The sequence below is a fragment of the Pan paniscus genome, chromosome 7 (genome assembly GCF_029289425.2).
Source record: "Pan paniscus chromosome 7, NHGRI_mPanPan1-v2.0_pri, whole genome shotgun sequence".
Taxonomy (NCBI): domain Eukaryota; kingdom Metazoa; phylum Chordata; class Mammalia; order Primates; family Hominidae; genus Pan; species Pan paniscus.
The window spans coordinates 72,738,012-72,758,771 of NC_073256.2; positions in this window are offsets into that span (position 1 = coordinate 72,738,012).

Here is a 20,760-nt window from a genome sequence, read left to right on the forward strand (position 1 = left end):
TTGCCACATTTGATTTCATGAATCATTCACTTCTGTCAATATTCTATATATGCAAATTAACTTTGTTGAGTTTAATCCCACCTGCATTATCTATATTCCCTGAGACTAATTTTTCTAGGGTCTGTGTATGATTTATTGTTGTTGCTGAATTTATTTTATATTTTTGTGAGGTACAAGGTTGAACTGTGAATGGGGACAGATAAAATCTTTTTTTTTTTTGGCAGAATTTTTTTTAGTCTTCAGGCTCCATGAATAAGCAACTTCCAAACCACATAGTGGTATTGCTTAGTTTAACTTTGCTATTGTCCATAGTAATCTTCAGGAGACATGTAGAAGGCTGTGCCATGCTTACTGTGGTGGGAAGTTAAGCATAGGTGGCTAATGTTCTCTGCTATTTGGTAATGGGAATGAAAGGAGCTTCAGTGTAATATGCTACCAGGCATTTTTTCATGGATGACTCAAATTCTAAGTGACTGATCTTTAATGCCACACTTTATATAATACCAAACTGTTGTAGAAAGATGACAACCATTCTAAATAGAGGTTATGGTTAGATTATCCATGTGTATTTGGGGGCCTCTTCAGAGTAGAAGATTGTTTTCAGTACTATTGAGTGCAGATGAGGAGGTGGGGCTCATGAACTGTGTCTAGTAAGCATTCACTGAGGGCTATTCCATGGCAGAAACTTTGCTGAGCATTGGTAATTACCCATGGGGTAGCACAATCCTTGCTTTCAATAAATGTGTAGTCTGTATATACACATATATATATATACACACACACACATATATGTATATAAAATAAGTACCATGCAGTATAGTATGTACTATAAAATGCAGGGTACAGTGCAAATATTAAAAAGAATGGCTGAAGCAGTTTTTGAGCCTACAAATCTGAAAAATCAGCAAAAATATATATCAATTCCCTAAAACTTAGAATGCAACATACAAGTAGGCACAAACATCATCAAATAAAAGCTAATGATCATTGTACCAGGCACACGACTGAGTCATTTCCATGCATTATCTAATTGCATGAAAACCAGAGGAGGTAAACAGTATAATTATTTATTATTTATATGTGAGGAAACTGAGGCTTATTGAGATGAAATATCTTGCTCCAGATCGGTGCTACTCAAAGTGGTCCCAAAAATGATGCTGGTTAGTGAACTGTCACTAACTGATCCATAATGATCACTGATCCATAATGAGTTAGTGTTAGAAACATTTGTGATTGTTGAATTGAATAATTTAAAAAATGCTTGCATTTTGTGTGTCTTTTTTAAAAAGCTTGTGGGAAAATATATATAAAATGTATCATTTTAACAATTTTTTAGAGTACAATTCAGTGACATTAAGAATGCTTACAATGTTATACAACTATTACCACCTTCTATTTACAGACTATTTTCATTGTCTCAAATAGAAATTCTCCACCCACTGACTCCCCATTTTCCCTTTTCTTCAGCCACTGGCAACTTCTGATCTACTTTCTTTCTCATGAATTTGCCTATTCTAGGTATTTAATATAAATGGAGTCATATAATATTTGTCATTTTGCATCTGGCTTATTTCATTTAATGTAATTTTTCAGGGTTCATCCGTATTGTTGCATATGTCAGAACTTCATTCTTTTTATTGCCGAATAATACTCCATATAGAGTGCACTTTGGTTATTCATGTATCTGTTGATGGACGTGTGATATTTCTACCTTTTGGCTATTGTGAATAATCCCATTAGGAACACTGGCATACAAGTAACTGCTTGAGTCCTTGTTTACAATTTTGTTGGGTATGTATCAAGGAGTGGATTATTGGCTTATACAGTAATTCTATATTTAACAGTTTTAGAAACCAGCAAATTGTTTTCCACAGTGGCCACACAATTTTGCATTACTACCAGCAGTATACAAAGGTTCCAAGTTCTCCACATCCTCACCAACACTAGTTCTTTCTATGGTTTTTATTATAACCATACATGTTGGTATGAAGTGATACCTCATTGTGGTTTTGATTTTCATTTCCCTAATGACTAACGATTTTGAGCATCCTTCAATGTGCTCCTTAGCCATTTTTTTTTTTTTTTTTTTTTTTTTTTTTTTTGAGAAGGAGTCTTGCTGTCGCCCAGGCTGGAGTGCAGTGGCGCCATCTCGGCTCACTGAAGGCTCCGCCCCCCGGGGTTCATGCCATTCTCCTGCCTCAGCCTCCCGAGTAGCTGGGACTATAGGAGCCCGCCACCTCGCCCGGCTAATTTTTTGTATTTTTTTAGTAGAGAAGGGATTTCAGCTTATTAGCCAGGATGGTCTCGATCTCCTGACCTCGTGATCTGCCCGCCTCGGCCTCCCAAAGTGTTGGGATTACAGGCGTAAGCCACCGCTCCCGGCCGCTCCTTAGCCATTTGTATCAAGTTATTTGCCATTTTTTACTTTTTTTGTATTTTGTGGTTGACTTATAGTTCATATGTATTTTGGATATTAACCCCTTATCAGATATGTGACATGCAATTATTTTCTCCCATTGTGTGGATTGTACTTCACTATCTTTATAGTGTCTTTCCATAGACAAAATTTTTTAATTTTGATGAAATTTAATCTATCTTTTTGTTGTTGTTGCCTGTGTTTTTAATATCATATTTTAAAAACATTGCTAAATCCATGATCATGAATATTTGCCCCAGTTTTCTTCTGAGTTTATAATTTGTGCTCTCAAATATAGGTCTCTGATCCATACTGAATTAGTATCTGTGTATGGTATAAGGTAAGAGTCCAACTTTATTTTCTTGCGTGTAAAGATTCAGTTGTCTCAGCACCATTTATTGAAAAGACTGTTCTGTAGGATCTTGGCATCATTGTCACAAATCAATTGGCCATGGATTTGAGGGTTTATTTCTGGGCCCTCAATTCTATTCCATTGGTTTATGGGTCCATCCCTATGCCAGTACCACATTGCTTTTTTTAGTTATAGCTTTATATTAAGTTTTGAAATCAGAAAATTTGAGACCTCCAATTTTGTTCTATTACAAAATTGTTTTAGCTGTTCAGGGTCCCTTGAAATTCTATATAAATTTTAGAATGGGTTTCTTTATTTCTACAAAAAACGCTGTTGGAATTTAGATAGGGATTGCATTAAATCTGTCCATTTTTTGAGTAATATTGTCATCTTCACATTATTAAGCTGTAGGAGTTTATATATATTCTGGATATTAACCCCTTTTCAGATATATGAACAAAATCATGACATATGATTCTGATTCATGAATCAGGTTTCAGTCTTCCAATTATTTAGGCCTTCTTTAATATCTTTCAACAATGGTTTATAGTTTTCATACAAGTCTTATGCCTCCTTTGTTAAATGTATTCCTAAGTATTTTATTTTTATTAGGTTATTGTGAGTGCAATCATTTTTTATCTCCATTCAATTTATTGTATATAGGAATCCAACTAAATTAGTTGTGTAATGATTTAATATCTTGAAATTTTATGTGTTCATGTATTGGTTTTGACAGCTTTGTGTGTATGTATGTATATGTGTGTGTATTCTTTACAGTTTTTTACATATAAGATTGACTTCCAATTTGGATATTTTTACTTCTCTTTCCTGCATATTTGCTCTGACTGCAAATATTATTTGAGAAAAATCCCAATTGGTCATAGTGTATAATCCTTTCAATCTGTGAACTCAGTTTATTATTTTGAGGACTTTTGCATCTATATTCATAGGAATAATGGTCTGTAGTTTTCTTTTCTTGTTAAGGCTTTGTCTGTATTAGGATAGTGCTATTTTCACAGAAGGAGTTAGGATATGTTTCCTCCTCTTCTATTTTTGGAAACGTTTGAGGATTGGTGTTAACTCTTCTTTAATTGTTTGGTACAATTCACCAATAAAACCTTCTGGTCTTGAGTTTTTCTTTGTTAAGAGGTTTTTGGTCATTGATTAAATCTCTTTATTTATTTTAGGTCTATTCATATACCCTATTTCTTCTTGAGTAGGTTATGGTGGTTTATGGTTCGTTTTTACCTTAATTTATTTCTCATTTCCATTGTGATTTCTTCTCTGATCTAATGTTAAGAGTGTGTTTTTTAAATTTCCACATATTTGTGAGTTTTTCAAAAGTTTTCTTTCTGTTATTGATGGTAGTTTCGTTGCACAGTAGTCAGAAAAAAACTTTGTATGATTTCAATCTTTTTAAATTTATTTAGTTGTTTTGTGGACTAACATACAATCTATCTTAAAGAATGTTCCATGTGCATTTGAGAAAAACGTATACTCTGCTACTGTTGAGTGAAGTGCTCTCCCGAGTTTTAGATACAATTGATCTATTGTGTTGTTTAAGTCCTGTACCCTTATTAATCTTCTGTCTGGTTATCCTATTCACTATTGAAAATGGAGCAATGAAGTCTCCAGATATTATTGTAAAACTATCCCTTCAATTTTGTCAGTTTTCAATTCTTATGTTTAGGGGGTGTTGTCATTAGATGCGTACATAATTGTTATATTTTCTTGAGGTAGGGCACTTTTTATCAATATATAATGTCTTTATTTGACTCTTGTAAACTTTTTGATTTGAATTCTATTTTGTATGATAGTAATTTAGCCACCCAACTCTCTTTTGGATGCAATTTGCATGAAATATATTTGTCCATTGTTTTCATTCAAAATTTTCATGTTTTTGTATTTGAAATGACTCTTTTGCAAACAATATGTAGATGGATCTTTTTTTGTTCATTCTGCCAATTTCTGCCTCATAAGTAGCAAAACTTGTAGAACCTAGTTTTAATAATAAATCAATTTATAACCAACTTAGTTTCAATAGTATAGAAACATTCTTCTTCTATCCATTTTCTTTCTTTCTTTTCTTTCTTTCTTTCTTTCTTTCTTTCTTTCTCTCTTTCTTTCTTTCTTTTTTCTTCTTCTTTTTTTTGACAGAGTCTTGCTCTGTTGGCCAGGCTGGAATGCAGTGGCACGATCTCAGCTCATTGCAACCTCTGCCTCCTGGGTTCAAGTGATTCTCCTGCCTCAGTCTCCCGAGTAGCTGGGATTACAGGCACCCACCATCACCCCAGGCTAAGTTTTGTATTTTTAGTAGAGATGTGGTTTCACCATGTTGGCCAGCTGGTCTTGAACTCCTGATTTCGTGATCCGTCCACCTTGGCCTCCCAAAGTGGTGGGATTACAGGCATGAGCCACTGCGCCCAGCCCCATCTCCTTTCCTCCCCTCTATATTGTTATTGTCACAGATTATGTCGTTATATATTGGCTACTCATTAACATGGATTTATAATTATTGTTTTATGCATTTGCCCTTTAAATCATATAGGAAAAAAGTGCAAACCAAAGTGCAATAATAGTGGCTCTTATATGTGGTTACTTTTACCGGTGTTCTTTATTTCCTCTAATGGCTTTGAGTTCCTGCTGGTGTTCTTTCATTTCAGCCTGAAGAACTCCTGTTAGCATTTCTTGTAGGGAAAATCTGCTGGCCTGTTTAGCCAGCCTGACAGAGAAGAATGGGCTGTTCCACAAACCATTTCCTTTTCCTCCCGGCCAATCAGCTAGATTCCCCTTGCCAGCCTCTTTTGCATGTGTTAGATAAAATAGTAGAATGTTAGTGGTATATGCATGGCCAATCAGACCTCCCACATGATTCTTGATCTCTGCTGCATGGAGGCTGAGGATGATCTTGGCAGCCACACGTGGAAGATAGAAGAATCTCTGCCAGTCTGAGTCACTGGATAGCTTCATGGGAACTGGACATTTTCTAACTGCCCCTCCCCATATAATCCTTATTGGATGTTATTTTGTTAACATTCATTGACACTTAAATTTTTATTGTTATATTTTTGAGTTCTGGGAGTTTTCATTATAGCAGGTAGCATTACCTTTACTATTCATACAGCCATTTCACTCATTTATTCAATGGCTCATGTTTTTCCTGATTTCCAATTTCAGAGCTTCGAACATATAGCCTTATGTGACTTCTCTGAACTTCCTAACCCTTATCCAGGCTTTTGTCAAATTCAACTGATTTCCCAGCATGAAATTGTTCTTTTTCAATGGCTATCATTTAAGTCTACCAATAAATATTAAGTCACTCAGTAAATATGTATGCATTTGCATGTTACTCCAGGTTTTGTGCAGAGGTTATACGGATTAAGTATGAAAGACATGCTTTCAAGCTAGAAGCTGCTGAGCCCACAACAGTGTTTTAACTAAACTTTCTCTTCTGGGTCATCCAGGCCATTGTATGCACCTTTCCAAATAAATCTTTCTTATATTCTTTATTTTGTATGTTCCTATCACTCATCAGATACAACCCAAGTCTCCTGGCTTAAGGCCAAGCCCCTCCCCATATTTATTAATCATACATTTTCTCCCAGACTCCATCACAATACTTTGAAATTCTTCATGACACTCTCCTTCTAGTTTTGACTGGAAAGAGCAGGAGTCACTATACTTATATTAGACAAAATAGATTTCAAGACAAAAACTATAAGAAGAGATAAAGAAGGTCACTGTATAATAATAAAGGGGTCAATTCAGCAAGAAGATATAACAATTTTAAATATACCTGCACCCAATACAGGAGCACCAGATATATAAAAAAGATATTATTAGAGATAACAGCAGAGATAGGTCCCAATACCATAATAGCTGGAGACTTCGACACCCTACTTTCAGCATTGGACAGATCTTCCAAACAGAAAATCAACAAAGAAACTTCAGATTTAATCTGCACTATAGATCAAATGGATCTAACAGATATTTATAGAACATTTCATTCAAGAGCTGCAAAATATGCATTCTTTTCCTCAATGCATGGATCATTCTCAAGGATTGACCATATATTAGGTCACATAAAAAGTTTTAAAACATTTAAAAAATATAAATAATATCAAGCATCTTCTCTGACCACAGTGGAATAAAACTGGAAATTAATAACGAGGAATTTTGGAACCTGTACACATACACGGAAATTAAACAATATGCTCTAATGACCAGTGGGTCAGTGAAAAAATTAAGAAGGAAATTGAAAAATTTATTGAAACAAGTGATAATGGAAACACAACATACCAAAACTTACGGGATACAGCAAAAGCAGTACTAAGTAGAAAGTTTATAGCTATAAGTGCCAACATCACAAAAGTGGAAAAACTTCAATTAAATAATCTAACAGTGCATCTTTAAAAAAAATTTTCAATAGGTTTTGGGGGAACAGGTGGTGCTTGGTTACACCTAATGAGTTCTTTAGTGGTGATTTCTGAGACTTTGGTGCACCCATCACCCATCACACTATACACTATATGCAGTGTGTAGTCTTTTATCCCTCACCCACTCCCGCTCTTTCCCCCAGGTCCCCAAAGTTCTTTGTATCATTCTTATGCCTTTGCATCCTCATAGCTTAGCTCCCACATATCAGTGAGAACATACAATGTTTGGTTTTCCGTTTCTGAGTTACTTCACTTAGAATAATGGTCTCCAGTCCCATCCAGGTCACTGAAAATACCATTATTTCATTCATTTTTATGACTGAGTAGTATTCCATTATATATATACACACATTATATATATACACATATATGTGTATATATATAATGTGTGTATATATATACATATATGTGTATATATATATATACATATATATATCACAATTTATTTATTCACTCTCTGATTGATGGGTCTTTTGGCTGTTTCCATATTTTTGCAGTTGTGAATTGTGCTACTATAAACATGTGTGCACAAGTATCTTTTTCATATAATGACTTCTTCTACCTCACCCAGTAGTGGGATTGCTGGATCAAATGGTAGTTCTACTTTTAGTTGTTTAAGGAATCTCTACACTGTTTTCCATAGTGGCTGTACTAGTTTACATTCCCACCAGCGGTGTAAACGTTTTCCCTGATCACCACATCCATGCCAATATCTATTATTTTTTGATTTTTTGATTATGGCCATTCTTGCAGCAGTAAGGTGGTATCAAATTGTGGTTTTGTTTTGCATTTCCCTGATCATTAGTGATGTTGAGCATTTTTTCATATGTTTATTGGCCATTTGTATATTTTCTTTTGAGAATTCATGTCCTTAGCCCACTTTTTGATGAGATTCTTTGTTTTCTTGCTGATTCTAACAATGCATCTTAAGGAACTAGGAAAGTGAGAGCAAATTAAACCCAGAATTAGAGAGAATAAAATAAATAATAAAGATCAGAGCAGAAATAAATGAAATTAAAATGAAGCAAACAATACAAAAGATCAATGAAACAAAAAGTTGGTTTTTTGAAAAGTTAAACAAAATTGAAAAATGTTTAGTCAGACTAAGAAAAAAGAGAGAGCAGATCCAAATAAATAAAATCAAAAATGAAAAAGCAGACATTATAACTGATACGGCCAACATTTAAAGGATCTTTAGTGGCTACTATGAGAAACTATATGCCAATAACTTGGGAAATCTAGAAGAAATGGCCAAATTCCTAGACACATACAACCTTCCAAGACTGAACCAGGAAGAAATCCAAACTCAACACAGACCAATCACAAGTAATGAGATTGAAGCCAGAATAAAAAGTCTTCCAGTCAAGAAAAGTCTAGGACCTGATGCCTTCACTGCTGAATTCTACCAAACATTTAAGAACTAATACCAATCCTACTTAAACTACTTCAAATACCAGGGGGAGGGAGCACTTCCAAACTTATTCTACAAGGCCAGTATTACCCTGATACCAAAACCAGACAAAGACACATCAAAACAAAAACAAAAACAAACAAGAAAAACTACAGGCCAATATCTCCAATGAATACTGATGCAAAAATCCTCAACTAGCAAAAATACTAAGAAACTGAATTCAACAATACATTAAAAAGATCATTCATCATGACCAAGTGGGATTTATTCCTGGGATGCAAGGATGGTTCAACCTATGCAAATCAATCAATGTGATACAATCAACAGAATGAAGGATAAAAACCATATGACCATTTCAGTTGACACCGAAAAGGCATTTGATAAAATTCAACATCCCTTTATGATAAAAATCCTCAAAAAACTGGGCATAATAGGAACATACCTCAACATAATAAAAGTCATATACAACAGACCCACAGTTAATAACATACTGAATGGGAAAAACTGAACACCTTTCCTTTGAGACATGGAACATGTCATAGATGTCCACTGTCACCACTGTTATTCAACATAGTATTGCAAGTCCTAACTAGAGCAATCAGACAAAAGAAAGATATAAAGGACATCCAAATAGAAAAGGAAGAAGTCAAATTATCCTTGTTTGCTGATGATATGATCTTTTATTTGGAAAAAAAAACCTAGACTCCACAAGAAATTAGAACTGATAAGCAAATTCAGTAAAGTTGCAGGATACAAAATCAACATACAAAAATCAATAGCATTTTTGTATGACAACAGTGAATAATGTGGAAAAAGATATTAAAAAGTAATCCTATTTACAATAGGCACATGTAAAATTAAATACCTGGGAATTAATTCAGTCAAAGAAATGAAAGATCTCTATAATGAAAACTATAATAACTGATAAAGGAAATTGAAGAGGACACCAAAAAATGGAAAAATTCATGAATTGGAAGAATCAATATTGTTTAAACATCCATAATACCCAAAACAATCTACAGATCAAATGCAATCCCTATCAAAATCCCAATGAAATTCTTCACAGAAATTTTTTAAAATCCTAAAATTTAAATGTAACCACAAAGGACCCAGAATAGCCGAAGCTGTCCTAAGCAAAAAGAACAAAACTGGAGGAATCACATCACCTGATTTCAAATTATACTATACAGCAATAGTAACCAAAACAGCATTGTGCTGCCATAAAAACAGACACATAGGCCAATGTAACAGCATAGAGAACCTGGAAACAAATCCACATAGCTACAGTGAACTCATTTTTGAAAAAGGTGCCAAGAACATACTATGGAGAAAAAATAGCCTCTTCAATAAATGGTGCTGGGAAAGTTGGATATCCATATACAAAAGAATGAAACTAGAACCCCATCTCTCGCCATAATCAAATCAAAACAGACTAAAAACTTAAATCTAAGGCCTCAAACTATGAAACTACTACAAGGTAACATTAGGGAAAATCCCCAGGACATTGGTCTGGGCAAAGATTTGTTGAGCAATACCCCACAAGCACCAAAGCAACCAAAGCAAACATGGACAAATGGGATCACATCAAGTTAAAAAGCTTCTGCACAGTGAAGGATAAAATCAACAAAAGGGAGAGACAACCCACAGAATGGGAGAAAATGTTTGCAAACCAAGCTGTTGACAAGGGAATAATAAGCAGAATATATAAGAAGCTCAAACAACTCTACAGAAGAAAACCTAATAAACCAAACAAAAAAATGTGCAAAATATTTGAAGAGACATTTCTCAAAGGAAGACATACAAATGGCAAAGAGGCAAATGAAAAGCTGCTGAACATCATTGATCATCAGAGAAATGCAAATTAAAACTAAAATGAGGTATCATCTCACTCCAGTTAAAATGGATTATATCCAAAAGACAGGCAATAACACATGCTGGCAAGGATGTGGAGCAAAGGGAACCCTCATACACAGTTGGTGGGAATACAAATTAGCATAACCACTATGGAGAACAGTGTGGAGGTTCCTAAAAAAACTGAAAATAGAGCTACCATATGACCCAGTGATCCCACTGCTGGGAATACCCCCAAAAGAAAGGAAATACATATATTTAAGAAATATGTGCACTCCTATGTTTGTTGCAGCACTGTTTACCATAGCTAAGATTTGGTAGACACCTAAGTGCCCATCAACAGATGAATGGATAAAGAAAATGTGGTACTTATACACAATGGAGTGCTATTCAGCCATAAAAAAGAATGAGATCCAGGCTGGCATGGTGGCTCACGCCTATAATCCCAGCACTTTGGGAGGCCAAGGTGGGTGGATCACGAGGTCAAGAGATTGAGATCATCCTGGCCAACATGATGAAACCCTGTCTCTACTAAAAATACAGAAATTAGCTGGGCGTGGTGGCACACCCTGTAGTCCCAGCTACTTGGGAGGCTGAGGAAGGAGAATGGCTTGAACCTGGGAGGCGGAGGTTGCAGTGAGCCAAGATTGCACCGCTGCACTCCAGCTTGGCAACAGAGCGAGACTTCATCTCAAAAAAAAAAAAAAAAAAAAAAAAACACAGAAAAAGAATGAGATCCAGTCATTTGTAACAACATGGATGGAACTGGAGATCATTATGTTAAGTGAAATTAGCCAGGCACAAGAACATTGCATGTTCTCACTTATTTGTGGGATCTATAAATCAAATCAACTGAACTCATGAACATAGAGAGTAGCAAGAAATTACCAGAGGCTGGGAAGGGTAGTAGAGGACTAAGGGAGAGGTGGGGATGGTTAATGGATACATAAAAAATAGAAAGAATGAGTAAGACTTACTATATGATAGCACAATGGGTGACTATAGTCAACAATAACTCGATTGTATATTTTTAAATAATTTCAAGAAGGTAATTAAATTGTTTGTAACTCAAAGGACAAATGCTTGAGGAAACGGATACCACATTCTTCACATTATATCCCTGTATCAGAACATCTTATGTACCCCATAATTATATACATCTACTATGTGCCCACAAAACATTTTAAAAATAATTTAAAAATTTTTTAAAGAAAATAATTGTGAATAAATTTCACAATTATAATAATGATACTACCATTTAAAAATGTACAATACAGTTCTTTCACTGATCTCTTGGCTCATCATTTAAATAATTTTAATGATACAGTACTTCTTGAAACTCTAAAGGTACAAATGGGACATGCCCTATGCTCCCTACAAGTATGCAAGGTCAACTGTAAATGACAAAGAGGTAGCAAGAGTGTCAGCATCATTGCACATAAATTCATATCTCAAAGTATATTTTTCTTTCTTGTCTCTTGATTGATGCACTTAATGAACTCTTATGGACACTGCCCATTGCATAAGGTCAAAGATGGCTGGTTAGGTGATAATAAGTGTAACGCTATTATGTGAAGTTCAAAGGAAGTTGTATTGCACTGAAAGTGTTCCTCTGTGAAATCTATATTTTTATTTTATGTTTAGGAAAATTAAAAAGAAAAAAATGCACCACAGGAATCATTGTCATGACGTGCTTTTCATATTCTTTTAAAAAACAATCCATCTGTTTTGGCTTCCAGAAAATCTGCCAAGAAATAAAGATGTTGTAATTAATTGTAATGAATATATTAACAGGAAATATCCACTAAGCTAACACATCATCTTGTCATGCCCTAATGTAATGTACTCCTGGCATTAATGAGAAAGCATTCAAGGAAGGCAGGTAAGCTTGAATGCACTTTTAACAGGTCATGCAGCAGTTTTTAACTGCTTGAATTTTGAGACCTTCTTTAAACTTAGACCAAAAGTGTTCTAAGGACTGTTGTTTGGCAGCTGCATTCCTGTAGCATACTATTGATAAAATAGACCAAAAAACATAGGATATTCTGTTCAGGGGATCTCAGTATTTGAATACTGGCTCGATTACCTACTAGTTATATGATGGGGTAAGTTATTTAAACTTTCTGAGGTTTAATGACCTCATTTGAACCATAGGGAAAGTAAAAGTTGTCTTAGAGGGTTTTGTGAGGATTACAAGCAATTAGCATATGTGAAATGAAGACTCATTAGATCTAGTCAGTAAATATTACTTTCCTTTTTCTATATAAGACTATTTATGCATATTTAACCATAGCACCAAATCAACACTCGGCGCAACTTAATATTTTTTTGACAGTATGGAGTTGAAAGGGACTATAGGGCTCTTCATCCTGGGCAGCTCAGTGGTTCTGCTGTGCTCCCATATAAACAAATGACAATCTAAAAATTACACTAGGGACAATTATCTCTAACTATGTTGGGTTTACTCAGAAGTAAAAATAAGGATTATAATCTGAAATGCACGAAATGTCAAGCCACCAGTCCATTCAGTGAGAGGGTTGTATGGGGACCTTTCACCAGCTAAAAAGAGATTTACTAAGCTGCTTAGAATCAGAGTCCATTGGTTCCAGAGGTTCAAAGCCAGACTGGTTGTCAGTTCATTGGCGGAGATGTCCTTACTGGGCAAGTGTTCTAAGAAAATCTTATCTGAATACTGCAGTTCTAATGTCTAGTGATAAAGCTTATCCAAACAAAATATGCATGAAGGACATGAAAGAGTTTTTAGAAAGTCCTTGGTTCTCATTTCAGACACATAAACATGAGTCTTCCCTCTTTTGGGCCTTCCCAGACCTATATTTTCTGAATCTGATGAAAGGGATTCCATCCTGGTATATGCAACTTTCACGCAGATGTTAGAAACCAATACAGTGCAGGTGTTATGAGCCTTTGTTACCACTGAGGGCAGCATGTGGATCCCACAGGTAGGGCACTGTAGTGGTTTGCTATTGTGAATAACTAATTGTCATAAATTCAGTGCTTATAAAAACACTCATTTAATTTCCTGTTTCTATGGGTCAGGAATGGGCCTGGCTTGATTGGGTCATCTGCTCAGGGTCTCCCAAAGCTGCAGTGAAGGTGTCAGCTGCACTGTCGTCCTTGCCTAGAGTGTGGGGTCTTCCTCCAAGCTCATTTTCATGTTGGTGGACTTAAGTTCTTTGTGGTGATACAATTGAGGCTTTCAGCCTAGACAAAGCCCCTCTCCATAGGTGGTTCATACCATGGCTGTTTGCTTTCTTCCCTGAGGCCCCCAGGAGAGTGTGTCTTGGATGCTTCACCTTCTCTCAAAGGCTCCTTTCATTATGCCAGTGTTATCCAGGATTATACTGCTTTTGAACTCAAAGCTAATTGATTATTGGTTAAATCATAATACTGATACTCCATTATAGTCCATTCCACACTCAAGGCGAGGGGATTCTCAGTACATGTGCAAGACAGGCACACATCTTGGAATTCTGCCCACTACAGTCATGTGGCCAGGGCCAGTGAGACATCTTCAGAAAAAAGGCAATCTTCAAAGTGATCTTAGGCTGTGACTCTCAAAGAAGATCTGTGCTTTTTGCTGATAAACTACATTTAATCTGAAACGGCCACAGCATTCTCAGTGTTTGTTGATTGGTGGCTATAGACGCTGGAATTACCAGACTGACTGATTTGATATGCAACCATCAGGAGCAAAATTTTCGTTTTGAGTAAAGTTTAAAGAGCTGAGCTAGAGGAGAAAAATCTGTACACCAGATATACTCTTAGACATTCGCTATATATGATTTGATTTTAAATCCACCACCATCTGAGACTGGTTTTATTTAAGAGGAGGAAATCAAGTCTCAGAGGGAGTGACTTATCAAAGGCCATGCAGCAAGTTAGTCAATGTGAGAGATGGGATTTGAACATGTGTCCTCTTTCCTCAGCCCAGGATTTTCCAAGATAACATCTACTTTTCCTGTTAACAGCAGGGTTAGCTGCACATAGAATAATTTTTTTTGCATGCATGCTTCTTACTATAGACATTGATCGTTCTTCGAAGTACTCTTCAGCTCTTCATGCACATGTAAAGTGCACAAAAGAAAAATAAGATAGTTAAGCAGGAAACATTCCCTCTGAAAACCGGCACAATACTATAGTATTGCACAACATAGTATTGCAAGTTCTGGCCAGGGAAATCAGGCTACAGAAAGAAATAAAAGGTATTCAAATAGGAAGAGAGGAAGTCAAATTGTTTCTGTTTGCAGGCAACATGGTCTTATATCTAGAAAACCCCCTCATCTCAGTCCAAAAGCTCCTTAAACTGATAAGCAACTTCAGCAAAGTCTCAGGACACAAAATCCATGTGCAAAAATCACAATCCTTCCTATACACCAACAATAGACAAGCAGAGAGCCAAATCATGAATGAACTCCCATTCACAATTGCTACAAAGAGAATAAAATGCCTAGGAATACACCTAACAAAGAGGACATGAAGGACCTCTGCAAATGGAACTACAAACACTGCTCGAGGAAATAAGAGAAGACTCAGACAAATGGAAAAACATTCCATGCTCGTGGATAGGAAGACTCAATATAGTAAAAATGGCCATATTGCCTAAAGTAATTTATACGTTCAATGTTATTCCCATAAAACTACCATTGACATTCTTCACAGAATTAGAAAAAACTACTTTAAAATTCATATAGAACAAAAAAGAACCTGTATAGCCAAGACAATCCTAAGCAAAAAGAACAAAGCTGGAGGCATACTGTTATCCCACTTCAAACTGTACTACAAGCCTACAGTAACCAAAACAGCATGGTGCTGGTACAAAAACAGACACATAGACAAATGGAACAGAATAGAGCTCTCAGAAATAAGACCACACATCTACAACCAACTGATCTTCCACAAACCTGGTGCAAACAAGCAATGGGAAAAGGATTCCCTAGTTAATGAATGGCTAGCCATATGCAGAAAATTGAAACTGGACCTCTTCCTTACGCCTTATACAAAAATTAACTCGAGATGGATTAAAGACTTACATGTAAAACCCAAAAGCATGAAAAACCCTAGAAGAAAATCTAGGCAATACCATTCAGGACATAAGCATGGGAAAAGATTTCTTGACTAAAACATCAAAAGCAATTGCAAGAAAAGCAAAAATTGACAAATGGGATCTAATTAAACTAAAGAGCTTCTGCACAGCAAAAGAAACTGTCATCAGAGTGAACAGAAAACCTATGGAACGGGAAAAAATTTTTGCAATCGATCCACCTCACAAAGGTCTAATATCCAGAATCTACAAGGAATTTAAACAAATTTACAAGAAAAACAACCCCATCAAAAAGTGGGTAAAGGATATAAACAGACACTTCTCAAAAGAAGACATTCATGCAACCAACAAACATATGAAAAAAGCTCAACATCACTGATTCTTAGAGAAATGTAAATCAAAACCACAATGAGATACCATCTCACGCCAGTCAGAATGGCCATTATTAAAAAGTCAAGAAACCACAGAAGCTGGTGAGGCTATGGAGAAATAGGAACACTTTTACACTGTTGGTGGGAATGTAAATTCATTCAACCATTGTGGAAGACAGTGTGGTGATTCCTCAAGGATCTAGAACCAAAAATACCATTTGACCCGGCAATCCCATTACTAGGTATATACCCAAAAGAATATAAATCATTCCATTATAAAGATACATGCACACATATGTTTACTGCAGCACTATTCACAATAGCAAAGACATGGAATCAACCCAAATGGCCATCAAGGATAGGGTAGATAAAGAAAACATGCTATATATACACCATGGAATACTGTGCAGCTATAAAAAGGAATGAGATCATGTCCTTTGCAGGAACATGGATGAAGCTGGAAGTCATTACCCTCAGCAAACTAACACAGGAACAGAAAACCAAACATAGCATGTTCTCACTCATAAGCGGGAGGTGAACATTGAGAACCCATGGTCACAGGGAGGGGAACAACACACACTGGGGCCTGTCAGGGAAAATTAAATGTATAAAAAAAGAAAGATAACATAGTCACACTGAACTTCAGTATCTTGAGAGAACACCAGCATGATCGTTTTTGATTTTTTTTAAAAAATCAGGAAAAAGATTATTCTAGAAGTAGTCACTCTTGGTTAGGAGGATAAAATTATACTGCCTTCTTCAGAACTAAGATTTATAGATTTGAGTTAGCTACAAATGTCATCGATGAAATATTTATTTGGGCTTTTTAACTTCAAAACTGAGTTTGTCACAGTTAATCCTATAATTAGAATTTACACAGGATCACTATTTTTTATTTGATTAAAATTGCCTTTTTTGTATGTCCTCAAGTTCTGCTTTACTTCCACATTATTATGCCACAGAAAATGGTTTGCTGGGGTTTTTCCAGAGTTTTAGGAGTCTAAACTTACAAACCATGTAATGATAAAAAGAATTGTTTAGTAATTAAGACATGGAATGTAATATGAAACTTAGTAAAGAAACGACTGAGTATAAAAAGCCAATAGTTTTTTGGGGGTAAAATTATTCACACAAAGTAAGAGACCGTGGATATATGCACCTCCAAATGATGTAGGAAAAACTTTCACCCAGTGAAAAAAGGAAGTGAAAAGAATGCATTAAGGTTTTTTTTCTGAGCTCTAGATGTGTGAATGGAGGGGGTAGGGATATGGGGGCCCCCCTCTTTGGAATCAGAAACTATTGGCTTGCTTCTCCAGGAATTTGAGGGTTGTATTTATACTGCCTGTGGATTCAGAAACAAGCAAGCCAAGAAACTATCATACAGATTTCATTTGGGCTGGTGACATGCCCAGATTTACAAGCAAAACTGCTTTTGGAGGTTGTTAATAGGCAGAATTATGTCCTCAATCGAAATGCATATGTTGAAGTCATATACTCCCCAGTACCTCAGAATGAGACCTTATTTGGAGATCAGGTCTTTATAGAGGTAGCTCAATTAAAATGAGGTCGTTAGGATGGGCTCTAATTCAACATGACTGGTGTCCTTGTAAGAGGATATTTGGACACAGACAACACATAGAGAAAAGATTGTATGAAGGCACAGGGAGAAGACCGCCATCTACAAGCCAAGGAGAGAGGCCTCAGAAGAAAACAACTCTGCGAACACCTTAATTTCAGACTCTGGCCCTCAGATTATAAGACATAGACGTCTGTGTTTAAGCCACCCGCTCTGTGGTACCTTGTAATGGCAGCCCCAGCAGACTAATACAGGGGTTGATTCCACAACACAAACCACAGTGGGTTCTCACAGAAAAATATAGCCTTACTAATTTTCATATCTCAATTTATAAAATATACAACAAATGAGGGAATGATCTACCATGAATGAGAGCATTATTAGAACTTTGAGAAATTAAAAAATTAGAATAGCAATCGGAAGTAGAACATAACATAAGCATGTTTAAAATGGTTAAGATGTAAATGAAGGCACTGGTATATTAAGAAAAGATTAACATACTATGAAAAACAAATAGGCATAAATTTAGCAATGAAAGAATTTGTAGAAACTAAAAACATAGTCTTTGAAATTAAGAAAACAAATGGATCAATTAAATAGCAAATTAGAGATGGTAAAAAATTAAAGCTTAAAGATAAGTACGTGAAAATTATACAGATTTTAGTATCAAGGGGTAATAAATGAAAACTGTAAAAGTGATGTTAAGAGACATGGGTGATAGAATGAGAAGAACCCGTATACATGAGAAATGCTGGAAGGGGAAAATAGAAGGAATGGAGGAGAAACTATAGTCAAAAAGTAATGACTGAAATGTTCTATACGGTTCAGATTCATAAAGTGAAATACGAAATGTCTCCTGAGCAGAATACATAAAAAAATACAATGACACCCAGCACAGTGTAATGTGGTTGCAAAATATCAATGACATAGATAACATCTTGGAAGCAACTAAAGATAAATGATGATACAATGACTAGATTTACATTAATCTTCTCAACAGCAATAATAGAGGTCAGAAGACAACAGAATAATATTGTTACATTTCTGAGGGAAAACTGCAGTGAAACGAAAATTTTAATGACATTAACTAAAATAATTTATTCAGAATTTTTAGCTTTCTTGTTGACTATGAAAATTAGGCATTCCATGAAATCTGTATCTCTTTTGATACATCTCAATTTTTTTAAAAGCTGGTTTTGTAATAAACTCCACATAGCTTACCTTCTGTCACTAAGGATGGTAATCACCTCTATTTAGTACTCATTTGAGGAGGTGTCAATGTGGTTGAAGAGCAAAGTGGTAACTTCTATCTTCTAGTCTTCAAGGAGCTTTCTTCCTTTGGACAATTTATTCAGCCTCTCCGATATTGTAAAAGAAAGAACTGCAGGGTCATATACAGACAAACACAAGCTTTCGCATCAGACAGACCTCAGTGTCAAGCCAGCTTGCCCACTGACTTGCTGACATGTCTTTTGTGTTTAATAAATACTTGTTAGTGGGAGTTACTTAGTCTCTCCAAGGCTTAGTTACCTAATCTGGAATATGGGAGTGGCAATACCTGGCTCAACTGGTTGTGAAAAGATCATTGAGATGTTCTATGTGATTTGGTTCCTGTTGTGCTCATCACAAAGAAAGCAGAAAATCAAGCAGCTGGTGCTCTTCAAATCTCTAACATCCCTTCTAGTTCTAACATTCTTAGAATTCATGATTTGATTTCAATAAGAGTAAACCAATTTTTAGGAAATGTGGAAGGTAAGTGCTTTTTGTTTTTGTTTTGTTTTTATTGTTTTTTCAGTTCCATGGATCTTTATTTGACCAAGACATTGCAGTAAACTCATAAACATAAAATGGAGGGTTCGCTTTTTTCTTGGAAGCTTTTACTTAATTACAGTAGATGCAAAGGCTGACCCCTTGTGGCAAAGAGTGGTGGCTACAGGCTATAACCCTTTGCTAGGACTACTTCAGCTTGCTTTATTTATTTATTTATTTATTTATTTATTTTTTGAGACGGAATTTCCCTCTTGTTGCCCAGGCTGGAGTGCAATGGCGCGATCTCGGGTCACCGCAGCCTCTGCCTCCCAGGTTCAAGCAATTCTTCTGCCTCAGCCTCCCGAGTAGCTGGGATTACAGGCATGCACCACCATGCCCGGCTAATTTTGTATTTTTAGTACAGACGTTTTTTCTCCATGTTGAGGTTGGTCTCGAACTCCTGACCTCAGGTGATCCGCCCGCCTCGGCCTCCCAAAGTGCGGGATTACAGGCATGAGCCACCGCGCCCGGCCTGGACTACTTCAGCTTTAAACATTTGCTGCAGACCCAGCAGTCTCCTGGGTGGAGGCAATGCTGACAGTGAGGGGGTTGATGGAAGCTGTGCACAGAATGTGTTTGTATATGTTGACCACATCAGACTATGTCATTCCAGAGAGCCGCTGCTGTTCCTCGGTAGTGGCAGCTTCAGCCCAAATGTATTTTTAAAGTAGTGTATGAATAATATAAGAACACTGCTGTTACATGGTAAACTTTCAATCAGTGTGTCTTCTCTCCCACCTTTTCTTTCTGAAGCTATGAGATAAAAGGTTTGATAGATGAACTTTAATGCCCTGTTATTCTAGTTGTAACAGCTTTGTGAAAATACAGTCTGTATACCTCGTAATTTATTTATTTATAGTTAAAACGAAATCCAAACATTGGCCCCCCGCCCCCATCCAAATTCAAAATTCTCTCATAACAAAGTAACACTGCAAATATTCTCTTATGCTGCAAAATCTTATAGGAGGTATAAAAATGAAGGGAAGAAAGTATGTAATTCCTGGTTCAGATGGTGCAACAGAAGTTTCCCTGTCATTTTCTCAGTGTGCTTCCCATTTGGTGTGGAAGTCATGCGGGAAAGTGGGGATTGTAGGTCAGTTCTCTAGACACAAGCACTGAGGGAATTTGCAGTGCAAGATGTTTGTTAGGGATCAATACATACGAAGAGAGGAAATTAGATGATGCAGGATTGGGCAGAAGGAGAAGCCCACTGACAGATATAGGACCAAGAAAGCCTCACCTACTCCAGCAAGGAGCTCTAAATAGAGGATAACCCAACTCATGTCCCAAGTTAGGCCCAAATGGCTGGACCTTTATGCTTCTGCCTGGCCAAGGGGCTTTCTACAGCTGAGGCTAACTGTGAAGAAGCCACAGCAACTCTTTCTTTGGAAAGAAGTCTAGGGGCAGGTCTCCATGTCTACCACAGTGTCTCGAAGACAAGGGAACAAAGAAACTCAATCCATTTCCACCTTTCAT